This window comes from Pseudorasbora parva, chromosome 17 (genome assembly GCF_024679245.1).
Source record: "Pseudorasbora parva isolate DD20220531a chromosome 17, ASM2467924v1, whole genome shotgun sequence".
Lineage (NCBI taxonomy): Eukaryota > Metazoa > Chordata > Actinopteri > Cypriniformes > Gobionidae > Pseudorasbora > Pseudorasbora parva.
This window is the reverse complement of record NC_090188.1, coordinates 3606004-3622288: the sequence shown is the minus strand read 5'-3', so window position 1 is coordinate 3622288 and position 16285 is coordinate 3606004. Positions and strand designations below refer to the sequence as shown.

At 38.3% G+C, this 16285-nt stretch overlaps 1 long non-coding RNA gene across 1 annotated transcript in view; it reads right to left on the bottom strand.

Moving 5' to 3' along the window:
- The window catches only part of LOC137045434 (uncharacterized), an 85235-nt gene extending 74012 nt beyond the window's left edge, over nucleotides 1-11223 (bottom strand). The window contains exons 1-2 of the long non-coding RNA XR_010898772.1: nucleotides 10978-11223; nucleotides 10839-10875 (exon numbers count right to left, since the gene is read on the bottom strand). This is a non-coding gene — a long non-coding RNA (uncharacterized lncRNA). The remainder of the gene's footprint in view (nucleotides 1-10838; nucleotides 10876-10977) is intronic.
- Between the last annotated feature and the right edge of the window lie 5062 nt (nucleotides 11224-16285).

Sequence of the window (16285 nt, the reverse complement as noted above, 5' to 3'; positions counted from 1 at the left end):
ACTAGTAATAGTGACCTGTTCTCCACAATCTCTTCCTGTCTAGAGTGTTTTCTAAACGCCTCATCATGGCCAGCACAGTACTGCAGGCTTCAGTTCCCCTGATGTATTATTTACATTTCCCCCCTCAGAGATTTAGGGCATGAAACAGGAGCTTAGATTGGACCCTGGCGTTCAGCTTTAGCTCCTCTCTCTCGGCTGGGATAAAAATACAGTACGGCTGGGGCCGTGACAATGGGAAAACGGGGAGTCCCGCCCTCACCATTAATCCCTTCTGACACGTCTCCTGAGGGCAGGGATTTGTTACAAGTCAATGCAGCACCTACAGTATGCAAAACAACATGGGCTGTCTCGGGATTTCAAAAGCAGATGAGACAGGAAGGCGGTTAAAAAGAAAAAGAGAAAGGAGGGAGACAAAGAGGAGTATTTATTTAACCTGTTGTTTACCTCTTCTGTCCCAAAACGTAACGACAGAAAGGAAGGGGAAAGAAAAGAAGGAGTTCCTGCCAAGATGAGTCAGATAAACCTGACAAGCGTTGACAGAGAACAGCGCTTGAGTTTTATATAATGTCCTTCACTTTGAGGAGGAAGAAAAACATCTACGCCTTTTATGTTTTCGCTCAAGGCCTCGTCCCCGTGTGGTGCAGTCATTTAATCTGCCGTGCTGAACTTTCAGACACAGCTATGTAATGATCTGTCGGGGTGGATAAGCGTCAACAGAGCAGTGACTCAAAGGGGGCAAAATTATTTTGAGGAGCCCCTACGGTCCGATTTAAAGCGGTGAATGGCATTCCTGCAGAGCGACTCTAGGCAGGGCACGTCGTGTATGCGTGCACGTGTTTACCTCAGATACTCTTTCAACCAATCAGCATGTCATGAAGGTTTCTGAAACGCGACTCTGCATTTGCACTGACCTTCAAAGCATGTGGCACCTAGTTGACCTGAACTGAGCAGTCCTCTTTAAAGCTGAGTTCATGCTTGTTGCTCGGTTTACAATGCTGTCATTTCAGATTAGGGATGCTGAATAAAATCAGCCAATATGTTAATTTATGTTATCGGCCAATAAGAATAAGAATTGGCCTATGTTAAAGCGATAAATAAGGTATTATTTCTAGGGATGCACCGATATGAACATTTTGCCCGATACCGATAAACAGTAATTATACATATTTGAAAACCGATAACCGATATATTGGCCGATAAATCTAAATCCAAAGTTTTATATTCCAACTGGATTTTTAGAGAGAATATGTAGAATTTTAAGGGTAAACATTCAGATTTTTATATTCAGAATTCCGTATAGAATCTGATTAGGTTTAAACCTCTGAAATTAGTGATGTGCCGATAACCGATAATACAGTTTATTTGAAAGATTATAACCGATATATTGGCCGATAATTCTAAACCCAACTTGATCTATAATTTGAGAGCCTGATTGCAAAAACAAAAGTGTATTTCAAGCATTATATTTAAAGCAATTCAAAGCCATCGTAGCGAAATGTCTCAGCTGAAGGAAATGATCCATTATTTATCGGCTTACAAATTTATCAGCCAAATGTTCTTAACAGGCAGATAACTTTAAACAATAACATAAAAAAACATATATAATGGCCAATACCGATATATTGTGCATCCATGATTATTTCCTTCAGCTGAGACACTTGAGATGTTCGCCATGGTGGTATGGAAATTGCTTGATATAGGATTGGAATCACTTCAAAAAGTAAAATACAGTAAACGTGAAAACACAAAAACATGTGCAGCACAATTCTGCCATATTAGCAACATAAAATTATAATGAGAACATCATAATTGTGTGCTTGGGACGTGGCTTTCAATGGTGAGACTTTTGTTTTTGTAATCAGACTCAAATGATATAAAAATTTGGATTTAGATTTATCAGCCAATATAATCGGTTGTAAACTTTCAAATATAAAGAATTATCGGTGCATCACAAATTTCAGAGGTTTAAATTTTAGAAGATTCTGTACAGAATTCTGAATATTTTCTCTAAAAATCTGAATGTTTACCCTCAAAATTCAGCATATTCGCCCCAAAATCCAGTTCGAAAACCAGAGCACAAAACATTGAAATTCAAAAGGCATTTGATCCCAAAAGTGAATTCCCGTGTTGGATCAGATGGCACAGCTGTTAGCACTCCAAGCACGTACACCTCTCTTTATTTTTAGGAAGTGCCAAGGATTTTTCCCCCTCCCCGCTCTTGTATTTTTTGCAACGCATGACACAAGGCTTAAGACTGCTTTGGTAATTAAAATCCCCCCTCCACTGCGCCTGCAACACGCCGCCATTATTATTAGCACGACTGTGACTCGGTTTACATTTCCTCAGCGCCTGCTGGCATGACAGCGCTCAGCTTTTCTCCTCGGTTGCACCATGATCCATTTCAGTAGGCAGCAAGGGCTGAATGACAACACATGAGTTTCTGATTATCTGTGGTGGCCTGTTTTGAAATGCGTGCATTGTGCAAATATAGCTTATATGTGCATGCATGCAAAGTTAAAATACATGTTTTACCCAGTCATTCACATGCAGAGATTAACTGTCACTCTTCAGTTATTCAGTGAATGTTAATGCAATGCAAACACACAAAGCGCTTTATAAACCTGAGTTTCTTCACTTGTAAAATAATGACACCTCGAAGGTCATTTGGCAGACATCTCCTGTAATCACGTCGCCTACATATTTTGGTGGAGAACTAGTCAACGGCACCAGGACTAGAGAGCCGGGGAGGTTAACTATAGGAGGCTGGAGCAACAGTGCCCCCTGTTGAAACTATTACAGACTCGCATTCATACAGCCAAGTTTTTTGCAGCTGGTACAATAACCAGCTGTTTTTTGTTTTGTTTTGTTTTTTAAATTGTGTAAAATTAACATTAGTTGCAGATAAAACTGATTCAATTAACACTCAATTCAATTCAATTACATATTTCTCAAATTATTATTTTTTATCTGTCAGTCACTTTGTAAAAAGATGTGTTAGGGATGTAGTTTATATATATATTATATATATATATATATATATATATATATATATATATATATATATATATATATATATATATATAGCAGACATTTGCTAAAATCATTTAAGCTAATCATTTTTCTCATAAATGTACAACAACCCATATAGACAGAAAAACTCAGAATTGTTGATTTTTTGCAGATTTATTAAAAAAAGAAAAACTGATATATCACATGGTCTTAAGTATTCAGACCCTTTGCTCAGTATTTAGTAGAAGCACCCTTTTGATATAATACAGCCATGAGTCTTTTTGGGAAAAGATGTAACAAGTTTTTCACACCTGGATTTGGGGATCCTCTGCCATTCCTCCTTGCAGATCCTCTCCAGTTCTGTCAGGTTAGATGGTAAATGTTGGTGGACAGCCATTTTCAAGTCTCTCCAGAGATGCTCAATTGGGTTTAAGTCAGGGCTCTGGCTGGGCCATTCAAGAACAGTCACAGAGTTGTTGTGAAGCCACTGCTTCATTATTTTAGCTGTGTGCTTAGGGGTCATTGTCTTGTTGGAAGGTGAACCTTCGGCCCAGCCTGAGGTCGAGCACTCTGGAGAAGGTTTTAATCCAGGATATCCCTGTACTTGGCCACCTTCATCTTTCCCTCAATTGCAACCAGTCGTCCTGTCCCTGCAGCTGAATAACACCCCCACAGCATGATGCTGCCACCACCATGCTTCACTGTTGGGACTGTAATGGACAGGTGATATTATTCTTCACAGAGTTAAGGTCAAAAAGGTCTATATTGGTCTCAACAGACCAGAGAATCTTATCATCTTCGGGTGTTTTTTAGCAAACTTTCATGTGTCTTGCACTGAGGAGAGGCTTTTGTCGGGACAAGGTGGAGGGCTGCAGTGATGGTTGACTTTCTACAACTTTCTCCCATCTCCCGACTGCATCTCTGGAGCTCATTCACAGTAATCTTTGGGTTCTTCTTTACCTCTCTCACCAAGGCTCTTCTCCCCCGATAGCTCAGTTTGGACGGCCAGCTCTAGGAAGGGTTCTGGTCGTCTCAAACGTCTTCCATTTAAGGATTAGGGAGGCCACTGTGCTCTTAGGAACATTAAGTGTAAAAGATTTTTTTTGTAACCGTGGCCAGATCTGTGCCTTGCCACAATTCTGTCTCTGAGCTCTTCAGGCAGTTCCTTTGACCTCATGATTCTCATTTGCTCTGACATGCACTGTGAGCCGTAAGGTCTCATATAGACAGGCGTGTGGCTTTCCTAATCAAGTCCAGTCAGTATAATTAAACACAGCTGGACTCAAATGAAGGTGTAGAACCATCTCAAGAATGATCAGAAGAAATGGACAGCACCTGAGTTAAATATATAAGTGTCACAGCAAAGGGTCTGAATACTTAGGACCATGTGATTTTTTTAATAAATCTGCAAAAATGCCAACAAATTTGTATTTTGAGTTTGCCGCAAGTCAACTCGATAAAAGCTAGTTATTTTAGTCTATAAAGTTTTAAATATGGATATTTTTCTTACACAAACGTATCACTTCAGAAGGCCTTTATTAATTTTATTATTATATGATATCATTATGTTGCCGTCTTGCTGCATTGCTGATCGTGCTTTTGAGTGTCGATGCATTTGCCCTCTTCAGGGAACACACAGTAATCTCAGACAATTTAATACAGATATTTTAATACAATCCACAAATTAGTTTGAAAAACCAAATTAGCCAGAGATCAGTTATCACGATTAGAAGATCTGGGATCTGTTATTAAGCGAGGTACGAATGACTAACACTGAAGGAGTTAGTAGACCAATCATAACATAGGATTTACATTACATTGCACTATCCCTTTAAGGCCAAAATCAAATCAGCAGCTTTCCTCTTAACACACTTTTCCCATCTTATAAAAGTAAGGGAGGGGAGAACTCTGGTATGAGTGCATGAGTTCATGGAAAATACACCGTCTGTCATTATGTTTTTATTCGACGGTTCTTGGCTCCAGTTACATTTTCATATTGTATTTTCTCTCTTAGAGAAGTATTTTCCAGTTCCTGTCTCTTGGCAGTGCCGAGCACCAGACTACACGTTCCAAAACACAGTATAAAAAGAAAGAAAGAAACCAGCTGCAGACTTGGATAAAAATAATTAGGCCTGTATTTGTCTTCCAGCAGGGAAGCTTCCAAACGACCGAACCCTTTCCTCCACTGTGGTCATTATAAGCTCTCTGGAGCTGGACTGTGTTCAACTGAGATCACTTACAGTCTCATGTATTCAGGCATAGAGTCTGCTACGCTTTACACTTTAAACTGGCTAAGAAACGAGCATCCAAAGATCATCTGACCGCCATGAAAAGTTATCTGAAATGGAGTAGATCACCTGTCTCGCTCTCACGCTATTCTGTAATGAGTATAACACCCTATGACGCCACATATTGTTACAGTAAACCTATAGTACCAAAGAGACCAAAGGCAAACTCAGACACGAAAACCGCCAACAAAAACATGGCATCATTTTTAGGGGAGGTTACCGTTATTAAAGCAAGTTAGAAAGGACATATCTGAAATAATTATCGGGGCCAAGCACAACAGAAGCAAACAAGGAAGCTAGCAGCAGACCAACTGCAACAATGAGCAAAGAAATTTGGAGGTTGTATAGAGCAAAGGGCTGCACAATATATCCAAATATCACAAATGTGAATATCGTGATATGCATAATCATAACGGCATGCAATATCTGAATGATTTTAATAGGCTACTTCAAGGTTGTGAAAAGTGTACGTTTTAGGTCCACACATAGCAGACGACTGTTACTAATATGACTTGTTTGATGTTAAAGAGTTATTAAACGCAATTACTTGCGAAAAACAACTCATTGCAGTCTCGTGCTGTGTGACACACACACACACACGCTTGTTTCACTATATTAGTGAGGACATTACATAGACTTCCATTGATTTTATATCAGGTTAATGATACTTTTTATCCCCTAACCCAACCCCTATCCCTAAACCTACCCATCACAGAAACATGTGTGCAAATAAAAGATGTTGTTTTATTTAAAACAACAGATTTAAAAAAAAAATTATGTTAATAATGTTTTGGGCGACAGTCCAATGGCCTCACTAGTGAGTCATTTTCATATTTTACTATATAAGTGAGGGCATTTTTGTCCTCACAAGTATTGCCAAACAAGGAACACACACACACACGCACACACACACACGCACACACACACACACGCACACACACACACACACACACACACACACACACACACACACACACACACACACACACACACACAAGCTGCCTCTCTGAGAGTGTGTGATCAGTTCTGTTTAGTGTCTTGTTACACACATGAACTGTCAAATACATACAGAGTAATGTCAAAATGGCTGTCTTCATGAGTATTCATGTAAATCCAGTCGGTTATGCTTAAATGAACGATATCAGTCGGGAAAAGAAGCTGAATGCATGTCAATACGATCCGTGCATTAGCTCTTAAAGTGACAGGCGGCTAATACAGTAAACCTGCCGCTGTCTGTCAAACAACAGAAGAACAAGAGAAAATCACTCAGTGCTCTTGGCTGAATAACCTGAGCTTTATCATCTATCAGTGAATATCTAATTCATGTGAAGACTACTGTTTTTAGTTCTTATTTTTAATAACAAAGATAAATAAATAAATAAAAATATTTTTAAAAATTAATTATTTTAAAATAAGTCCACCCCTAGTTCAGATGTCTTTGTTTATTTGGATGTTCTTGATGTTCAGTTTTAGATTTATATAGCTATATTACCAAGTGAAGCAAATAGTTTTTGGTATTTAAATATTGCATTACATTTTTTGTTTGTTTACACTGATGTTAAAACTATTATATCGAATATCGCATTATTTAACAAGGTATTGCATATCACTTTTCTTCAATATCGCACACCCCCAGTTCAATTATAGGGCTGTGTTGAAAAAAAAAAAAAAAACGATTCACCAATTCTGAATCGATTTTCATATTAATTTCTAAAGATCGATCCGTAACTCAGAGGATCGATTTAATAATAGGCCTACATTGAATTTTAAATTTGCCGTGTCATTGAATTCAAGCATGCGCGCAGGGTGGAAGGACATTAACACAACGAACATGGCAGCTTTGAAAACTCCAGAAACGCCGCGGACAGAGAATACTGGCTGGCGTTTTCAATTGTTTTCAATGAGAGCGCCGCGTTTTTAGAACGCCTGGAGCGCACCGAGGCACTGAGCGAGCAGGATTTTCCGTATCATAACAATAAGCAAGTCTCAACTGAGGAGAAAAACGCTGCCTGCCAAAACGCTGTCAATCGCTCACAGCGAGGAGTTTTCAGCTGGCTAAAAACGCTTTGGGGGACACACAGCGTAACGTTATACCGCCGTCACCGTGCTGAAGAACACAGCCGTTCTCACTGCATCGCGCTCTTACTGCCAAGGAAGTTGTAATGGCTGCGTTGTCATGACGGCGCGCGACAGCACAGCTCCACAGTGCGCGTTCGCTGACTAGAGCAGCCTGGAAGGGGGATTGTTCTTTACAACCATCAATACTCCATTAATTTGCAGTTGAATGTCTATAATAATAGTATCAATATGTTGCATAACTACAGTCCTATTATTATGGTAACAGCTGGAAAAAATGCTTTCTTCAAAAACACTTATCTAAATCTCAAAGATCGGATCGGATCAGATCGGATCGAATTAAATACTGACAATCGATTCAAGATCTTGAGAATCGGAATCGATTCTTGAAATTCGAAACCCAGCCCTATTCAGTTATAGCGCCACCAAGTGGTGCAGTCCCAGCTCTTTTCGTGTGTCCTCAGAGTGCCCATTACAAAAGCATATCAAATATCTCATTTCATTTAGGAGTTATAGACATTTGTATTCATGAGCATATAAAAAAATAACTCACACCTGACTTTGCATTTTTTTGCCACTTACTATTAATATTGACATATGGCTGCCTCAATTCAGTCAACCCGTTATGATTTCAATTTTTCCTCTTGATCGAACTAACAGTTTTCGAAGATATTCACAAAAGTTGTTTAAATACAAAATCCCAACGTTGAACAAACCATAGGGCTAGCATGTTTGGTATCGTAGGACTCAGCAACGATTCGGGAATCTAAGGATGTGACTCCCGTGAAAAATAAGTCAACCAAGTTATAAGTATGTGAATATTTGAATATTTGAAACTTCTCAGGTTCCTTCGGGGCATCGTTCAGATGACCCATACAGAGTTTCGTAACGATATGCTAATGCATTCATGAAACACAGCACTTTACTACAAAATTCTAATTGGCCAACACACAAAATGGCCGAAAAATCGGATATCATTTGACTCAGCATGCCATCCCGAATCTAACGAGACCACTTTCAGAAGTTACAAGCACAAACTGCCCACTCATCTCTGGACCAGTAGGTGGCGCTGTGCCGAATGTTTAATGTTGCACTGTAAAATGTTTTTATGTACAATATGCATATTTTGCAATAAATAAATAAAAATATAGACAACATTGTCAACATGCTGTATTCTGCTATCAGGCCAGTAGATGGCGATGACACTTTGTAAAGAAACACTTGGCTCCTATCGTTGAACACGCGCATGACGTCTCCATTTTCACATGTTTGTAAGTTTACACAAAGGCGATAACGGTAACGATAACGGTCAGACCCCAAAACGCTGTTGTCGTGTAAATGAACATCCAAAGGGTCGAATAACAACAGACATGACAGAAAAACTCTTAAATATATATTTTAAATTAGGCTACATTTTACATGCATTAGCTCCTCAAAACTAATTGAAATATACCGTTCTGAATGTGTATTTCTAGTATGTTTGTTACTACATGCTTTAACTATTTCCCGGCCAAACTAGAGGATGGATAACCGACCCGAGCCCGACTGTACCCAACGGGCCGAGTCGGGTTCGGACAGATATTTAGAAATTATGTTCGGGTTCAGGTCGGGCTCGCTCACGTCAGCTAGATAAGGCATTAAACCTTTTAAATTTAAAACGGCTTATTATGTTAGTAGCCAATGGGCCTGTTTAACCTGATGCAATGGTTTTTGTGATTAAAATGTATAATATTACCCTAACATCCATGTTCCTGTGTGTGGAAATTTGTTTATGTCGCTGTGACAACAACACGCAACACGTGCGTGCATATTGCCATCGGCATCCGCAGCAGTAGCAACGAGCGCAACTTAAGCGCTGCTGGCTGGACCATCGAGAAGAGGAGGACAGCCTTGAAGCCATCCACAGTTGATGTTGCAATCCTTTTTCTGCATAAAACCTTGATTAGCCTAAAATTTGATGGAAAAATTATGTAAATAGATCCCATGTTTCATTTTAGGAACTATACACATGAGAAAAATGGTAAGAGTGACTTTCATTTCAATAAGCATTTCAATTGTGTTCTGTTAATGTTTTGTTCTGTTAGTTTGGGCCATTTTTAGTAGAATTTGTTTATTTAATTTCAGTTGGCTATTTGATTGGGCTCTGTGTAACGTTTGATGCCCATGCTGATGCGCTTGTTTGTAAACATTTCAGAATGCCTTCCTGCAGTTGCTTAACAAAAGAGGGCTTTCCACACAAACAAACATAGCTATATGTGTCATTAGTATATGAGGAAAAAAAAAAAACTGTTGGGCTTGGGTCGGGCTCGGACATAAATATCTTAATGCTTGTCGAGCTTAGGTCGGGTTCGCTTACTGCTCTGTCAGACACAAAAATGCGGCACGATCCGCACTCTAGGCCAAACACAGAATTTTCCGGTTTTCCATGTTTTTACTGTTAGACTCTAGAGGCGCTATTACGCATCTTCTAAATGAGTACTGAATATCCTGATCAAAACACCTGAGGAAGACGCAGTAAAACAAGCGATCGTATGTAAACAGATATGCAAAATAACGTGATCATCAACATTAAACATCATATCTAATGCAGATATCTAATGCTTCTGAATGAGATGTGGAGCCAGGACGAGCTCCAGGACTGAAGCATTAGAGGTGTTGATGGACTCGATCTCCTCCATCTGTGTTTGATCATCTCTGAATCTGATCTGGAAACATGATTTTCTCAGCTTTTTGTTCAAAATGTTGCTTTATGAAACTTACCCATATTTAAGTGTTGATAAAAAAAGGAATGCATGAAGCTAGAATAAAAAGTTTTAGTTTTTTTGTTTAAAAGAAGAGGTCCAGCCAGAGTCCTGCACGGGTCCGATTTTGTAAATCCACACCCGCCCGTATCCTGGGTGCGTTAAACCGCATCCGACCCGTTTTCCGACACGGAGCACTAATTAAAATCTGCATCCGACCCGACCCGCCTCTTCTGTCAGAAGTGGATTCAAAGCTGAGCCCGAGCTTGGAATATATAATGTGCGCGTCCGGCGCTGAGCTTTGAGTCCGGTGTGCGACCCCCTTGAATATAACCTGATATTATTTTTAAATTATTTGATTAACTTGAAATACAGGCAAGACATATTTTTGTGGATGTATTCCTAAAAAAAATGCATACATTTTTACGTTCGCAAGTGACTGTTTTAAACCCGTGTTAGACCCGTTTTTCTCCCTTGTCCGACCCGACCCGTATCCAACACAGTTGGATGTTTTTCACCCGTTTCGCAAAATTTGCGGGTCGACCAATTGGGTACCTGCTGGGGTCAGCTTTATTGATATATTGCATGCTCAGAATATTCTATGGGCTATACAATTTTGGTGAAAATAGTCAAAAACCCTGACGGTGGCTGGCGACTTTTTAAAAAACAAACACTGGCAGGGAAAGAGTTAAGGGATAATTCACCCAAAAAATTATTTACTCACCCTCAAGTTGTTCCAAGCCTGCATACGTTTCTTTGTTCTGTTGAAGACAAAACAAGATATTTTGAAGAATACGGGTAACCAAACAGTTCTGGGGCCCCATTGACTTCTATAGTAGGGCACAGTAAAGGATGCCACTAACCTAGTAATCCAAATCCTTAATCCATTTTTAGCCAAATCCAGTATCTATATCACAGCTTATCTGTTTCATTGTTGTGACCTTTTGCTTGTTACTCTGTTTGCCTGAATTATCCGCCCTGGTGGATTGTTTTGTCTGTGTTTATGAGCTCTTGCCTGTTGTACGGATTACACTAATAAACTACAGCACTTATATCCTCAACTTTTGTGCCTCCGAGCAGTATGTGACAAGACTTCACAATGAGTGACTGAATAAACAGGACTTATACAGGCATGGGTAATGACACACAGGTGGAAGTGATCAAACAGTAATAAGTCCAGGCAATGGGTTATGGGTAATGAAGTTTGGAAGGAGTGCCCTCTGGTGGCTATCTTAGGCACTGCGGCTGGCAGGTGTGACACTGTGGTCCAAGACCCTGGGACTTTTGTTGAATACGTGAATACTAGGGCTGCACGATTAATTGAAATCGAACCGCAATCACGATTTGGCTCATGCGCGATTATGAAAGTGTAAAGGCTTTGATTTTAATGAAATAAATAAATACATGCCCAGTATGTTAGGGAAGAGCGGCTCTGTGATCAGAAGTGAACGCTGCTCCGTCTGAAAGACTGAGTTTGAGTCGCTTATAGCAACACTGGTCAAACATCTTCACAGACAAGAAATACGAAGCGTTCATAAACCTGTTCAACAAAATACAACGTTTAATAGTTTAATGACACGTTTTAACTCACTTAATTTCGTCAGTCGGGTGTTTGTGAGCTGATGTGGCTTCTCATCACAGAATGAGGCACATTATTTTATAGTAATCTATACAGTAATGAAGTCTGTCAATCCGCACTGCTATTATGATATACTTTATTATTATGAAAATACCCAAGAAGGCTTGAAGAACTCAAATACAGCATAATTGATACAGTTTAATCAGTCAAAGCGTTTCTATCTCTCTTTTATTTAGCTACAGCATTAGCTTCACATAAGTGATATCCTGAAAAACTATTACTTCTCTGAGGTGTATGTGGAGTTTCTGCTCAAGAGCGCCCTCTGGATTCCAGTATGAATTAAACTTTTGGGTAACAAATAAGAAAAATAATATACTACGTAATAATAAAATACTTCTCTCTAAATAAATTAATATGACAATTCATATGATTTTCTCCAGTGTACAGGAGTTTTCCCCCCACAGTTGGTGCATAAGAGGCTAATATTTTTATATTAAAGACACTTGATACAGAAAAAAAGCAGAAATTGATACAGATAAAAAGCACAGATTTGTATAATGATTATATATATATATATATATATATATATATATATATATATATATATATATATATATATATATATATATATATATATATATATATATATATATATATATATATATATATATATATATTAGGGCTGGGCGATATGGCCAAAATTTCATATCCCGATATAGCTCAGTTGATATCCCGATAACGATATAGCAATTTTTCTGTTAATTCAGTTTATGAATAGTCTATACAAAATTGCAATGTGGAAATGCAGTTTGAAATGATATACAAAACAAAAAAAGGTAGTATGGACAACATTTTTATTTTATTTAGAACCTTTTTTTAAAGCAAGACTGTTGGTAAAGTTAACACCTGCCTAGGGATGTTAACCGATGAACGTTTGACCGATGGTTGACCGTATCAACGTTAACCGATCAAAGTTGTCGGTTAAAATAAATAAAAAAGTGATCTCTAAATTAGGCTATTATAGACAGTGGACTAAACGCTACTACAGTTGGCCGTCTCATTCCAAAATCTTTTTGTGTGAAGTGAACATATCCCTCGCACTCAATTTTTCATAACTCGCCTGTTTGTACTTAATAAACCAATAAAAACATTTGGCGCGAGGTCACAGCGTTTGGGTTTGCGCGCTCACAAGGTTTGCAAAAAGTAAACACTCAAGGTTAGAGTCAGGGCAGACTACAGTATGAAGCTTGCATTTCGCTTAAGATGGGCTTACATTTGGAAATATATTACATCTTCATTTCAGTGGTAACACATAAGGTGTTGATCGTCTTTCTTTATTATTGTTAGCACTAACTCGAACTAAAGCGGCATCTCTTCGGAGCTGTCATTTTCTTAAATGAGCCGCGGCAATGTTTCAAATGAGCTTCTAACGCTGGACAAACGCCTTTATTTTCAACGCGATCACCTTATACCCAAACCATTTCGAAACTAAGGAGCCATTTGTCCTCTGATTACAAACAAGCTCCTCTGCGGCGCGTCTGCGGCGCGTTTGCGGGACTCGCGCTGTGGGGGATTTTAAAAAAGTGAAGTGAGTGGAAGGGAGGCGGCAGCGCGTGTGTGTGTGAGTGAGAGAGCGAGAGAGAGACAGAGGGAGCGCGGCTCGCGGCTGTTATTTCAAATAGCGCAGCATATTTTAAACTAATCGGTTAACCGGCTAATGAGGCTCGGTGGTCGGTCGAGAAAATGTTTAGTTTTCGCCATCCCTACACCTGCCATTAAAATATTTCAATATATGGCTATAGTGTGCCACGCGTAAAAGCCCGTTGCAGCGTCTGTGTCTGAAGTTTGTTTTGAGCGCTTATACCACTATTCTGGCATAATTACTCTGAGAATTACCCTGGTCTGAACCGCGTCTACTACCATCTTCCTTCATGTTTGTTTATGTATTGCAGCGTGCATGGGCATGCCGTGGCGTGAGGTGCATCTTGACGTAAAATTCTGCCATAAACGCCTTATCGTGGCGTAAGCGATAGAGCCTTATATAAAACGATAGACATTTTCTATCGTCCAGACGATATATTTCGTCATATCGCCCAGCCCTAATATATATATATATATATATATATATATATATATATATATATATATATATATATATATATATATTTTTTTTTTTTTTTTTTTTTCTTTTTTTTTTTAAATAAATCCTTAGACCTTTTTAATGATTTTTAGTCATAGACTGTCTGCATATTAACAATAAGTAAATACGTTTTCTGTAAATATAAATATTTTTTATTTTTATTATATTGTTATATTTATTTTTAAATACTCTATTTTTTAATAATGAAAAAGTTTTTGTAATAGTAATATTTCTTATTTTGTTAAATATTTGTATTTAGCAATAATAATCATAATAATTATCATTAGTCATATTAATATATAATCACAAAATGTTATATACACACACTTTTCATTTGTAAAAAAATTTTATTTATAAAAATCGCATTTTAAATTGCAAATCGCAATTTTTACCAGAATAATCGCAATTAGATATTTTCCTCAAATCGTGCAGCCCTAACGAATCCACACACCAAAAAAATACTGTAATCAAATAGTTTTGTGGTTGAAATTTAAAGAAGTAACAAATCCTTCCCTCCCGTGTCAATTTGACCCCCCTCAGGAATGAATGCACCACTTGAAGGAAATAAATGTTGTGATGCATGAAGAAGTACGTCAAGATCTTGTATTGACAATGGAAGAGTGCAGCACTAAAGTCTTTTCCAACACATCCCAAAGACTTTCACTGAATTTAAGGCCAGGATGTGTCTCCGTACATCCTTCCCTCTGGTCTTTTTGACCCGATACTCATTTTTAAAAACGGTTAAGTGTTCATCTGAGTGGTCCAAGAGCCTAGGACTTTTGGTGCACTTGAACCACGAATACACAACAAAAAAATATGTTTGATTGTGTGGTTGAAATTTAAAAAAAGTAACAAATCCTTCCCTCATGGGTCAATTTGACCCCCCTTAGGAATTAATAGAATGCTTTACATAGAAAAACCAAAAAATGCTCAAACTTTACCCAAAAATGATGTTATAATGTCTAATGTGTATCTTAATGCATTCTGAAGCGAAAACTGACTTTAGGACCCAGCGGAGCAGCTCATTTGCTCCATATAAAGCTAGACGGCCATCTAGAGTCATGAACTATGTCAAATTTTATTTTTCCACAAGAGGTCAGCAGAGACACCCAACGTAAGATATTTTAAGCTAAATTAAAAGGTTCATTCATGAAATTGTGAGTTATTTTGAATTTAAGTTGAAAGAATGTGCTTAACTTATTATTTATTGATTAAATCTAGTAATTGAAAAGGTAAATAAGTAAAAAATAACAATAAATCTAAAAGGAGAATGCATTCAAAAATAGATAAAATATTATGAAAATTAAATGAAATAAGCTTTCTGCACAAAGAAACAAAAATAAGTATAGTTTTAGGGCTTTGGGTCATTTCGACCCGCGAGGGAAGGGTTAGTTACGAAGTGCGAGAAAAGAATGAGGGCTAAAAACCACTTAAATTAGCGATATCAGGATGTGAAGAGACTTTTAACCAGCATAACAAACTGTTCTGGACAAATCGCCTACCCTGCCTTTAATGTCCTTGCTTGGTTCCCTGTATTGCAGCTCAAATGGCTTAAAGTTTAGATGCAAACTGATGAACACACACTGAAGAGTCAAATACACTCTTAAAAATAAACGTTCTTCATTTTTGATGGTCCCATGAAGAAGAACATTCATGGAATATTTCCATTGCACAAAAGCTTCTTAAGTGGAATTTTTTTTTTTAGATATTATTTTTAAGAGTGCAAGCACAAAAATGTAAGCGATTAAAAGGTAATTCAAAATATGAATAAAGGCTGTAATAGTATAAATGTCAACAAAATGAGTTGTGAATGTAATTGCATATTTACTTCAATGGTTACTTCAGCGATTAGCATATGGCTTTGTATCAGTAGAAACCCTGGAGTATATTCAAATGATTGTGCTTTCCCCCCTCATATCCCCCTGAGACAAGAGATTTATGCATTTTATTTCTGGAAAAATTCCTCCTATGATGCAAATTGACGATATTTGCATCATAGGAGGAATGTTTGCCCAAAGGCTAAAGACTACAGCCAGCAGAGGGAGCCATTTCCGCATGTTTTGAATCCGCGCATGGGGGATGGAGATCACACTCAGCTGGCAGAGAGAGCTCAGCTTGCAGCTACAGGGCACTCATTTAAACGGAGCTATGGTGAGCAATGTAAGTCTTTTAACTTCTCAAATTAATTTCTATGAAAGTTAAGCTTGTAAAGGCATGAACTGAAACGCGCCAGACTGAACTCGCGTTGTGAATGTATGCCGCGAGTGTAGTCGCGATTACCTCAGCTCTCATCACTCGTGCAGTTAGTGCTCAGTGCTGTGATACTCGCGCGGTGACTCACTCATTATATTGAACAGACACGTTCAGTCTTCTCTAACTCTGTCACAGTAATCAAGTTGGTGGCTTTGGGAATGGCCTCACAGGAGAGCAAAGCATTCTGGGAATTGTAGTC